Source organism: Numida meleagris, chromosome Z (genome assembly GCF_002078875.1).
Source record: "Numida meleagris isolate 19003 breed g44 Domestic line chromosome Z, NumMel1.0, whole genome shotgun sequence".
Classification (NCBI taxonomy): Eukaryota; Metazoa; Chordata; class Aves; order Galliformes; family Numididae; genus Numida; species Numida meleagris.
The window spans coordinates 34,635,395-34,648,146 of NC_034438.1; the positions used below are offsets into that span (position 1 = coordinate 34,635,395).

The window sequence follows — 12,752 nt, forward strand, 5'->3', positions numbered from 1 at the left end:
GGCTGCCTGCGTTACAGGCACGCGGGGAGAGCGGCTCTCCAGCCTGTCCCCACGTCCCGTTAATAACTGCAGTTTAGAGCGGGCGGCAGCCCGGTGCCGGTGAGGTAACGCTCAGGCTCGTTCACCTGGCGTCTGCGCCGCTGACAGCTCTCCCCGCCCGTTTGTTGCGCTTCCGAAACGCAAAGGGAGCCGCGCCCAAGCCCGTGCCGCACGCGGCTCAGCGCGGAGCGGCGCCCCGGGTTGCGCTGTGGCCTGCAGGGCCGCCGCTACGCGTGGCGTGGAGATGCCCTGTCCCGGCGGCGTTGCCGTGCTCCTGGCAGCGCCTCCCGGTGGCGGCTCTAACCCCGCGGTTCCCCACGTCCTCCGCGGAGGAAATGCGAGCGCGACCACCCCCCGGTTCCATCGAAACCGTCGGGGCGAGTGCTGTATCGTACACGCAGTTGATTCGATGCCCACCTCCCAGAGGATCCGATTTATGAAAATGCCGCCAGTCACACAGTGACTAACCCGTGATGCCATGCACTTTGCTATTATATGAACACCCATGCCGTATGCCTACAGTGTACAGAAATCAAGGCTCATGCATTTTCTGCTCATCTTTTGTTGGGCTAGTCAGCAAGTCAGCAGCTCATACCGTGCCCACAAACCTGTAAGAGCTGACTAATAATTTGAAGACTTCACACATGCCAAAATAATTTAAAAAATCATAGAGTCCTTTGAGTTGGAAGGGACCCTTAAAGGACATCTAGTCCAGCTGCCCTGCAATGAACAAGGACACCTACCGCTTGATCAGTGTGCTCAGAGCCCCATCCAGCCTGACCTTCAATGTCTCCAGGGACGAGGCTTCCACCGCATCTCTTGGCAGCCTGTGCCGGTGCCTCACCACCCTCACTGTGAAAAACTTACTAAATCCAATCTAAATCTTCCCTCGTTGATTGAAACCATTTCCCTGTCTTGTTACAACAGACCTTGCTAATGAGTCTGTCCCCTTCTTTCCTGTAGCCTCCCTTTAGATATTGAAAGGCCCCTCTCAGGTATCCCCGGAACCTTCTCTTCTCCATGCTGAACAGCCGCAGCTCCCTCAGCCTGTCCTCATAGGAGAGGTGTTCCATCCCTTGGATCACTTTTTTTGTGGCCCTCCTTTGGATGCACTCCACCAGGTCTATGTCTCTCCTGTACTGAGACGCAGTAGTCCAGATGTGGTCTTAACCAGTGTAGAGCAGAGGGGCAGGATGACTTCCCTCAACCTGCTGACCACACATCTTTTGATGCAGCCCAGGATACGGTTGGCTTTCTGGGCTGCAAGGGCACACTGTTGGCTCATGTCCAGCTTGCCATGCTCCAGTACCCCCAAGACCTTTTCAGCAGAGCTGTGCTCTATGCTTTATATCCAGCAAGGCTGGACCAGCGTGGCATGGAACACAGTGTGCTTGCAGGTGCCAGGGCCCATCTGCACACAGAGCAATCTGCAGCCTGAGGACTCCAGGCACCTCTTCTAGAAAGGTTTATTTTTTCCTGTGGCTGAGCTGCTCAAGTGTCCAGTCACTTTAGAGACTTGTAGGGACTGGCAGTAAATCATCATTTAGATGTCTAGATTCTATTAGTTCAAATAGAAATCAGACTCATGAGCATTTCTCACCAACTGAGGGGTTTTGCAATGCAGAAGACACTCATTTTTTGATGCTAAATCATTATGTACCCTTCCACAGTAGTGCGGAGGTGAGGATATAGCATTCCTAATAAATGACAAGAATAAATACAGTCAACATATTTTGCATTTTATTATTGTCAAATACTTAATTTCAAACCATATGTGACTTTTCATTATATACAGGGAAGACAGGGAAGATGCAGTTCTCTGCTGTCAGAGCAGTGCTATTGCTCCCTCATCAATGTGGCAGATACAGTGTGTTTTATGATAATCACAATGCATATTTCTGCTCATTTCTGTCTTTAAAAAATTACACAAATGCACTTGAATTAGTAATAAGCAAAAAGATGATACAATTCTTAAATGTAGTTACCTTAAATAATATGTTTCAGTGAGCCCATATGTGTGTAGTTTCATTCCCACAGATATTTCACAGAATCATAGAATCACAGGATTTGAAGGGGCCTCAAGAGATCATTGAGTCCAACCTCTCTGCTAAAGCAGGCACCCTACAATAGGTCGCACAAGTTCATCATAGAATTGTCATAGAATGACTTGGGTTAGAAGAACTTTAACAATCACCCAGCTTCAAACCCCCTGTCATGGGCAGGGCTGCCACCCACCAACCTGGCTGTGAGCGCTCCAGGGATGGGGCATCCACAGCTCCTCTGGGCAGCCTGTGCCAGTGCCTCACTGCCCTCTGAGTAAAGAATTTCCTTCTAATATCTAACCTAAATATCTAACTTCTTTTAATTTAAAGCCACTGAATGTGTTGAACACATTCATGTTCCTGTTCAACACACTGAATATTTTGAACTACCAGCAGTTACGTGGAAAACAGAAAAAATGTTCAGTGATATGGATTTGCTACTGAAATAGATCTATTGAATTATTTCCATACTCAGTACCAGCCCTAAGAGTCTTGGGTTTTTGTCTGTGTACCCACAACTTTGCAGCTCAGGACTACAGAATTTTGTCCTAAAATATTCAGATACATACATTGTTTTATTAAGGAAATATATGTTGGAGAGACTGCAGTTCAAAATCCCAATATATATCAAATCCTGTCTTCAATACTTCTTGCTGGCCAGAAAGTAAATCATTTTACTCTGCATTCCTGGGCAACTCTTCAAAGTCTTTGGCTGCCGGTTTTTCTTATTTACATAATAGTTTGACATCATGAAGAATATACTTCCTATTCTCTGGCAGAAATTGGGGGAACCATCTTTTTGTGTAACAAATTATGTTCTTTTGAGGGGGTACCACCTAAAGATAAAACACCTTTTTTTCAACTCAATTTACATGGAAAGAAAATGGCACAGAAAACATAGTTTTGTTTGGCACAGTGGGACCAAAGCATGCAATCAACGTAGTTAAACACATAAATTCAGTTTGAATATTTCTGCTTTCTGTCCACCTCCTTCTTGCCTTTTTTCTTTTGAAAAGATTTGAATTATTCTTCCCAAGTTTCTTCTGGAAATCTTTATTACTTAATATAAGATTTGTGTCTATTCAGATTGATGACACAAATGACACAGCAATAGCTTTGAAGAAATGTCTCAGTGGGCCTGATCCTGAATGTACATTCACTTGTCAGGATCCGATCACAGTAGGAAAAGAAGAACCACTTTCCATCGTAAAGGTCTTCACAGATAATGGATTTGAATGGTCCTCTGGTGTCCTCTGTGCTGATGTTTATTTCTTATTTATTTGGATACACAAAAGTATCTTTCTCTTGACTTAGGAGTGAACCAATAAAACCAGTACTGAGTGAGTACATACTGATTTGCTGCATTGCACATCAGTGCAATGATGGAAATGCTCCTAGCACTTGACTTTATTTACTTCTGTAGTCTTTATTTATCTGAGACCAGTCAGATGATTAATGATTACTAACACATGCAGATTCAGGTTCAAATTCGGAAGAGGGAGTTACTTAATGTGTCAGTTCTGAAGCAGCGCTGCATTTTAGACCAAAAAAAAAAAAAGAAAAAATGTTTTAAAAATAGCATTTGTATTTAAGCTGAAATGGTTGTGATACAACTAGAGTAATTTTAAAAATTTTTTTAAATTTTAAATTTAACTTTACAAACTCCAGTATAACCCCCAGTTGTCAGAGGCAGAATCAAACAATGATCCTGAGCCACTGAGCTGACAAATCGGTGCTACCACTTTCTTCATTTTGGATCAAAAGTTAAAACAACCATTCTTTGATCTCATCACAGCAGATGGATGCAATTATGCACATATGAAAGTGCAGAGACTCTGGGTCAAAGACATACCAGAATTACAAAGGTGACAGCAATTTTCTAGTAGTTCTGTCTAGCATTGTTAAACTAGATCTTACCATGGAATAATTATACAGCTGCAGTTTCTCTTTCGAAAATAGGAGACACTTGGGCCATGTTCTTAACAGAATATAACTACCTAAGGGTTTATGCAATCGGTTACTGCAATGCTAGAAATCCTTGCACATTTTATGTCTGCTGAGATACCTTCTGTGGCTACAGGCTTCCCAGTAGGCACCAGACCCCATATTCAGACATCTTCACACATACTGTGTGATGCATGCTGTGATGCACAGATCCCAGGTTGCTGTCTTAGAAGGAAGACGAGAAAACATTTTGGTTCAGTGCACAGCTGACTTTGGATGCCATATAGCTGTGCTAGTGCAGCACTGCACCTGACCTAACAACAGCCACATTTCACAGCTATACTCTTGTTGATTTCACACAAAGCTGAAAAGAATACTGCCTTTCTCTATTATTTCCTAAAGAAGTCAGGAATGTTTTATGCCATTAAAAATGAGATTGTTTCCCAAGTCACTTGGACACATTAAACTGTATTCACTATTTCAAATTCAGACATTTAAAATTAACTTTTCCAAGTTCACATTCTGTGACACAAATATATGGACCGACTTTTACATGGGCCTTGGTTTTAAATGTTTAAAGAAAGCAACTAGCTGAAACAGCTAATATTACCAACGATAAAGGAAACCACAATACCTTTTAAATATATCATCAGTCAGAATTTCTCTTTATTTGAGATCAAAGAATCATAAAGTCATAGAATACCTTAAGTTGGAAGGGACCCATAAGGATCATTGAGTCCAACTCGTGGCTTCACATAGGACCACCCAAAAAACCAGACCATATGTGTCAGAGCTTTATCCAGATGCTCCTTGAACTCCATCAAGCTCAGAGCCATGACCACTGCCCTGGGCAGACTGTTCCATGCCCACCAGCGTCTGGTGAAGAACCTTTCCCTAACACCCACCTGATCCTCCCTTGACGCAGCTCCACACTGCTCCTTCCTATGATATCACATCACCAGACAGCAGAGCTCAGCGCTGCCCCTCCACTCCCCTTGTGAGGAGCTGCAGGCTGCCATGAAGTCTCTCCTCAGCCTCTGTTCTGGGCTGAACACACCAAGTGACTTCAGCCACACCTCATATGTCTTCTTCTCTAGACCCTTCACCATCTTTGTAGCCCTCCTCTGGACACTTTCTAATAGTTTCATGTCCTTTCTGTACACTATGCAAGGTCAGGTCACACAAGTATAGTGTGGAGTGGGACAATCACTTTCCTTGACCTGCTAGCAATGCCACACCTCATGCACCCCAGAATAAACCAAGTGGAGGGGCTACTACTGTGTAAAATGGCAAAGGTAGAAGAATTAGATGAGCAGCCTCCAGGAAAGAAGACCATTTCCATAATGCCACAAGAAAAAAAGGATTTCTGTCCCAGTGTCCATTGCCCTACCATCCCTCTTCTCCACAGGCAGGTTTTGGGAGATCACCCCAGTCAGTGGGATGATCCACAGGGCCAAATGGAGCAGCTGTATCCAGTTGGACAGCAGGATGTCTCTCCTGCTAGGGGAGTTTACCTGCCTGGCCAGCTTCTCAGAAGCAGTCTTCTAAAGGCTGCTCAAAATAAAGCACCTTCCAGATGCGGATCCCTTCTAGTAGCAGCCACACGTATGCCATACAACTCACTGTGGGAGCCACATCCACCCTCCTGCTGCTGCAACAAGCAGCAAGACCCAGTGCTTTAGGTATTTAACATCATCATTGTGTTCATGTTGGACTCCATCACTGACACATTCACAAAATCTGCTGCTTTTACATGCACTATTCACCAAAAGCCATGTTTCCATTAAGGGGGAGAGTACTTTCCTGATGCTCTCGCTCTCTCATAGCATCTGAATTTCCCTGAATCAACACTTTTGGCAGAGTTACATAAGAGCAAACACAGTGCGCTAACTCCAGTCCAAGCAGACACTGCGAGCACAGTCTCAGCACCAGAGTACTTCTTTACACTGAACTGTGCTTTAACCTGGCATATGAATTAAAAATAAAAGTGGTACTTTTACTTCTTGGAACAGAGCATCAAGCTGCCCAGACAATATCATAGATTCTCGTACAGGGGTTATTAAGTAAACAAGGTACAGGATCTAATATTCAATACTTTCTAAATGCAGTAAAACTGAGCTTTTAATGCAAGCAGTTCTTCAAAATAAATAAAAAATTCTGGGCTAGCATTGCATTGGAAAATAGCACAGTCTTGTTCCTAGCCAGATACTTTGATTACAGTCTTAAGATGCTAGTCTGAACTGGAGCCAAAACTTAAAATGAACCTACAGCTGATCTTACACATATGACAAAGAATATGTACAAGCTGCTTTGTAATGCCAGGAACTAATGGCAAAATATTCTCACTGGGCTGGCTCTTCTCTGATTTAGCTACATAGGCTGGACAAGCGCCAAGCAGCCCAGTCCAAGTGCATGCTTGTTTTGAGGTTTTATTGGCTTGTACTTTTCTATTCACAAATCAAAGTGAAAATAACTAGTTCAGCTGGTGACATATTAACCCATTAGTCACTGTAAAAGATCTTTAAGAGCAATGTCTTCGTGTTTTAGAAAACAATATGAAGTAGTTTATAACTCACCACCAGCTACCTTAGAGGAAGGTAGTAATGACAAAGGATAAATGTAAAAAGGAAGTATTGGCTGTGCACATTACTACAGTACAGAATGTTAAAAAAAAAAAAAAAAAAAAAGGCCTCTAGGGACTCATAAGGAAATCTGTTTGGAGTTGAAAATCTTGTTGAGCAACCTACAAGGAAGTATTTAGTTTTTTATTTCCCCACAATGATGTAGCCTCTAGTCAAAATACTCCTGTTATACAAAGAAACAGTCAAATTCTGGAGAAGCCTGAGTTCAGAGAACCTGTTCTGGATTTCCAAAAGGGTAGCAAGGACAGAATCTGATCACACATGCAAAGAAGTTACTAAGGAATAACTTTACCTAAATTGGTGTGCTCAATTCTTTGCCTGTCAGGAGATCTCCTTGCTGGAAATAAACCAAAGATTTAAGGGATTTATGGGATTGTCCTCACTCTGCAAGAGGTTCTTGTCAAGGCCATTATACTATTCATGTAAGCAGATCATTGCCCGTGATAGGAGTGTATGCGTATGATAATCATTGTGTCTCAGTCATTGACTACTTGTTTTATGCTAGAGCTTGGTTATAGCAGTATCAGAGAGGCTGAGGATACTTTATTCACATTTTCTGTGGCCAGAACTACCAAACAACAAAACTGTCCTGATTCCTAGTATCACCAGAAAGTGATTGAGAAGCTAGAATGGCTTAACATTACCTTAGGGAGAAACTCATGATGATAAGCAGATTTATTTATCAGTGACAAGTACTGACATAACCATAGGGTCTTAGCTGTCCTCATCTCTAATGAACTCATCATCACTGTGATCATCACAGTGCAACTGCTGAAGTAGTTATAGACCCACTTAATAGATGGGGAACTGAAACAAAAAGAGATTAACAGGTTGCACAAGGAAAACAAAACTAACAAAAAAAAAGTTATATAAGTTATGCAGTGGAGCAAGCAATTAAACCCAAATAAATCCAAATGTTTAGGGAAAAGTTTGGCCCAAAGGGAAAAAAAAAAGGAAAAATTGAAGAAATGGAAAAAATGTGTACTCAAAAGTAGCACGGAAGAACAGAGAGACTGAAATTCAGAGCTAGCTGAACAATAAGAGTTGCCTGTGAAATGTGGAATTTGAAAGAATACTGCAAAGTCTGTGAAATATATTATGTACGTATTTGCAGAAGGTCTTAGCGGCTAGGTAGTCATATATCAGAAATCTAAACAGACTTAATGTGAGTAGAAGATACGATATTTCTACACATGAAAAAGTTGTAAAGCAAGACTGCTCAGCATGTGGATGTTTGGGAGCCAGATAGTAATCACAGCATTACAAGAAAGTTGGATCTAATGTTTATGAAGGCACTGTGGGAAGCAAGGCAGAATTAAAATGGGGTGGAAATGCTTTGCCAGTGGAATGTAGAGTTTCAGCCTCTACATTCTTACTTGCCATGGAGATTTCAGAAGCCCTTCCATATAAGCTCTGTGTGGTCCTCTGAATTCAGCAGATCTTTGCAGCAGAGCAGCTGCACTTGGTTTGCACTCCTCCTAATTGTAGGCACTCCTCAATGTGCAATGAGCTTCCTATCATAAGAATTTCCATCAGCAAATGACTTTAATTCCAGATACTTTTCCATATACTTACCATTTCAGACACAACTCTCCATCTCTCCAGAAGATACAAATGAAAAAACACGCTGTCCTGATCAACTGCGTATTCCATACCGCATATTTTAAACTGATTACAACAGTCAATTTTATCTTCTTCAAACTGCAAATACCTACAAATATGTGTGATAAATATATACTTTCTTCATGCAAATATTAAGCGAGAACAACAGCTTTCCAGAGCATCACTGATCATTGCTCATTTTTTGCATTGCCCCCTGAAGAGAAGTATTTGAGGGTAAAAAGTGACACCACGACCTATTAAAATGGATGCCAGGAGGCATGCAAGTCTTTTGGGGGCGTAATTGGGTCACAAACAATCTGCTTTCAGAGTCAGGAAGAAGGGACAAATTCCAGAATTTGCTTGTTCTAAAGACCTCTCTTCGGTGGAGTAAGTTTAACAGACACTCTGTAGTGCCAAGAAAGCTTGGGTCCAATAAGAGTTTAAACTACCATAATAGATACCACTGTATTTCAGTACAAGTGACAGCATTAAAAATGTAAGAAAATCTTCAGGGTTCCAGATCGCTGTTTTCAAATGCAGCCAGAGGAATTGTTAACTCCAGGGAGCTCAGAAAACATAAGCCATCAGAAATGTTGTTCTAAAAGGTCCCTGAAGAATATAACTGAGATAAAAATAAAGAGATGGAAAGGTGGCAAAAAAAAATAATAACAACCAAGAAAAAGACAGAAACTCAAAAGCACCTCAAGCAGTAAGAAACAAACAGCATGCTTCACTAAACACATGAATTTACTTATGTCATAGTCTTCTCTTGTACAGGCAATATACTCAATACCATTGAGTATATGAAAAGAAGTACGAATACTGAGAGAACTTGCAGAGAAAGGCTCATGGCAGCTCTTAGTTTTCACCTTTGCATGGATGGTTCAGGTGATATGCAGTGGACTTCAGTGGGAACATTAAAATTAAACATTTGTCTTGCAAACATTGAGTAACTTTAAATGAGTAGTCATATTAACCTGAGTGTCCATGACTGGAATACTACTTCAAATTACACTTCTCACAGGATTCTTGTCTTAATTAATGTTCATTTAAATAAAGAATCTACTTCATTTGTGTTTATGAAAAAAAGAGTCCTAAAATAAAAAGTTGGTCTGTCAGCAAGAATTAATGTATTGGGAGGACTAAGGAGACTGACATTGATCTATGCTTCCCTGTGCACCAGAAGCATCACCTGCCATTGTTGTCTCTTCTGTGGTTTCCTGACTCTGGCTGCAGGGAAGAAGAGAAGTGGTGACTCTGCACAGCACCCAAGGCTACATCTGAAGATATGAGTCACAGTTCTGTCCATATAAAATTTGACACTGAGGTTTGTACTCAGCACAGGAATTCTCAGTATTGCCCTTCACTCCAAATTGGAAGCTACCCATAAAATAAATCCAATTTCAGAGCTTTTTGAACACATAGCAACAAAAACCATTATTGGCATATTTTGTAAATTAAGCCTGTTATTCATAACACTCAAGTACTGCTTCACTTTCACCCTTGGTTGCAGAGCTGACTAGATTATGCTATTCTTGGAAGAGAATCACAGAGTATTATTCCAATAATTCTGACAGATCTGTGCATCTGCAATTGGCAGAATTGTATAGGCATATCACTCTGAGCTCAAAGCTGTCCAAGAAATTAAGGGTTTTTTTTTGCAAGAGGACACCTTTACGTTTCAAAACACAAAAAGTGCAGTTGAGGCATAAAACAATATAAATCACATCCTTAAATGCATTGCTTGAATTCTGCTCAGATCTTGCTTTCTTGTATTGTGTACGTTAAAGAAGAACGCAGTTTGTTATTTTGACATCACTTGCACCCCAGTCTTGTATCTTGGTTTGCTGTAGCTGGCAATTTTTTATCTTGAGTATGGAATTGCTCTCATTTTCTGAAACATTCTAGGAACTTCATATAGCTGCAAGCATACCTACTGCATCATAATCTCAGTATAAAACTGCTCACTGGAGTAATTTTTTATTTTTTGAATGTGAATTTCAGAGAAAATTGAGAAAATTTTAGAGAATTTTAAAGAAAATTGAATGTATGTATTATAGCCTAGTGAAAAATATACACATCCCTGCAATCTCCCCACACCCAAATATCCCAAAAGTAAAATGCTGCTAGAACTAAACTGAATATCTTACCTCCATTTTACTTTACTGTAGTTTTGTTGTAAAGCTACATGTAATTTTTTTCTCTTCTTTCCTTGAGGTTCCCACCTCTGAAATGGGATAAAAATACTGCAGTTAGCATCTGAACAGTGGCCCAAAATTTAAATATTACTTCCCCGTATTAGTTTTGAACCATAACTGTGCCTTTGATCCCATATTCAAGATGTCATGAATTGAAATGGTGCTATGAGTAAAATTAGATCCTGTACATTACTTTGTTCAAGCTTTTGGCTGTAAAGCAGGAATACCTAACATGGCAATTCCCACATGCACCTGTGTCATTATGCACTTCAAGTCCGTAGATCTCTGACAATATGCAAATGCATTTCTAAGATTACTGGAAAAGATACAGGTTTTACACAGACTTCAGCAGAACTACCTTTATTTACAGCAGCTGAAGATCTTTCTAAAAGCTTCGTGTAATTAATAATCAGCAATTTTTATCAGGTATTGAAAACATTTATCTAAGTTAATATTGGGATAGACTGTGCAAGTTTTGTTCAAAAATCAATTCAGTATTAGGATATTTTAAATGTTGCTTACAAGATGACAAGCATGTTTCTTTGTGGCCAAATTCTTCAGAGATTCCACATCATTCCCAAAGTCAATGGCAGCTTCACAGACAGGAGCGATGGAACCAAATGAAAGTTTTTCAAGAATAACAGACCACAAAATACAGAAAGGAAATATTTAAAATGAACCTGCGCAATATAAAAAGATTCTTCAGATCCCTTTAACATAGCCACAGTCATGTCTCACTAGTCTAAACTAAATCTTCATGCAGTTTTTATTCTTACGTGCTCAAATCCAAAGTCAGATTAATGAATCAGTAAATGTGAAAGTAACAGGAGATTGCTCAGCCAGATAAATGACTTAGCAATCTCACTCAAATGTAAAAGCAAATGACAGAAATACTGAAGGAGTAGAAAGAAAATTTCCCCATGCAAAGGCAACATGGAGCAGGCATCAGGGCCTTCCCCTCTCCTGAGGGTCTGAACGCATCCTGAAGTTCCATGGTGGAGGTTCAGGAGCTACATGCCAGCACAATACACATACTGAGCCTCACTGAGCTACCATGCAGCCTTCCTTGTTCCTGGCTAGATCTTGGACCTGGAGGCTCGACTTCTGCCTGCATCCAGACTCAACACATCACTTGGGATAGCTGTGGCTGACCGTGGCCACCATCATCAGCCTTTCTGCCCAAGCACTTTGGGACTCCTGCTGTGTCTGCTCCTTGGCTGCATGCAGAGCCTTCTTTCTACCAAAGAAATTGCTGATTACTGTGAGCAGCTATGTACTCTCAGCTCCATCCAGGAAATTATGATCCCAAGTACTCAGGATCTCAAGGATTCTAGGTTTATTGATGACTTAATTACAGTGCACCTAGTCACAGCTACACTGTTGGATGTACAGCAAACAGAAAATATGTTATACTACACATCTAAACACCCTTTTGAATATGTATGTATTATCTTCCAAAAGGGCTTGGACTTTATCTGTCTCTTTCATATTTAAGTCAGCCTACGCAAAATATAAGCATCTTTCTCCCATCATATAAAAGTTGCAGGTGTGGAAGGTCCTGGCCATAACAAGAAAGCTGAGGGTCTTCACATAGTGAGTGATGCAGAACTCTGCTGTTCAGGACCTCTCACTGCCAGGCAAGCAGAGACAGAGCGTAGTGGCAGGACAGGATGGGTGACCCCAGCCACTAGCCCAACCTTTGGGTGGGCGTCCAACCTTTTGGCTTGCCTGGGCTGCACTGAGTGACAAAGAATCGTCTTGGGCTGTGTATACATAGGTCACTCTGAAAGTAATGCCTCCTATTTGTTTCCATGGAAACTACAATCAATTCAGAGAGCACAATAACATTATTTTATAGAGCACATTCTCAGGTACAAAGCACTATTTTTCATCAAAGTCACCACCATTAGCTCTGCATTTTCACCAGTGATGAACAAGAGCCTGCAAGCTGCACTTGTAAAAACCTGTACCAGTGGAGGTGACCCACAGTTGTGGTCACCGCTGCTGAAACACATCTCCCACCACCTCACTGTGCTTACATCCACTGTTTGGTCCTTCACAACATCTCATTTCAGGAACTGGAGGGTGGTAATCCTGTCTGGCAGCAAAATCCAACCTAACTGAGATCCACTTTTATGCTCTTCTGTATAATAGATAGGCCACATTAAGACTAGCAGGAAACAACATCGGGGACACCTCCCAGAGGCATCACATTTCTTTCAAATTTGCCTAGTGAATACAGATTCAGCAGTATAATCTGCAGCTGGTATGAGCAGCTTTGAATC

The 12,752-nt window shown here is 41.3% G+C and overlaps 1 long non-coding RNA gene across 1 annotated transcript; it reads right to left on the reverse strand.

The window, feature by feature from the left end:
- On the reverse strand, positions 1,070-12,289 carry LOC110390252. The gene is made up of 3 exons (XR_002433656.1): positions 10,990-12,289; positions 10,420-10,496; positions 1,070-3,612 (listed from the first exon to the last, which is right to left on the reverse strand). It is a non-coding gene; the product is annotated as an uncharacterized LOC110390252 (long non-coding RNA).